Here is a 247-nt window from a genome sequence, read left to right on the forward strand (position 1 = left end):
GAGGGCTGAACTGTAAGCCTTGTGAAGGGCGGGACTGTAGGCCGGGCGAGGGGCGGAGCTGTGGAGGACTAGGATGGGCGGGGCTGAAAGGGCCTTTGAGGAGAGGAGAATGTGTGAGCCTGAGGCGCGGCGCTTCAGGGCTAGCGAGGGAAGGGCAGAGCTGCAAAGACTGGAGAGGGCTAGGGCTGCGGGACCTGACGAAGGCAGAGACACAGATAACCGTCCTGAGCAGGACTTCGGAGCTTTG

Source organism: Bison bison, unplaced genomic scaffold (assembly GCF_000754665.1).
Source record: "Bison bison bison isolate TAMUID 2011002044 unplaced genomic scaffold, Bison_UMD1.0 scf7180017864285, whole genome shotgun sequence".
Classification (NCBI taxonomy): domain Eukaryota; kingdom Metazoa; phylum Chordata; class Mammalia; order Artiodactyla; family Bovidae; genus Bison; species Bison bison.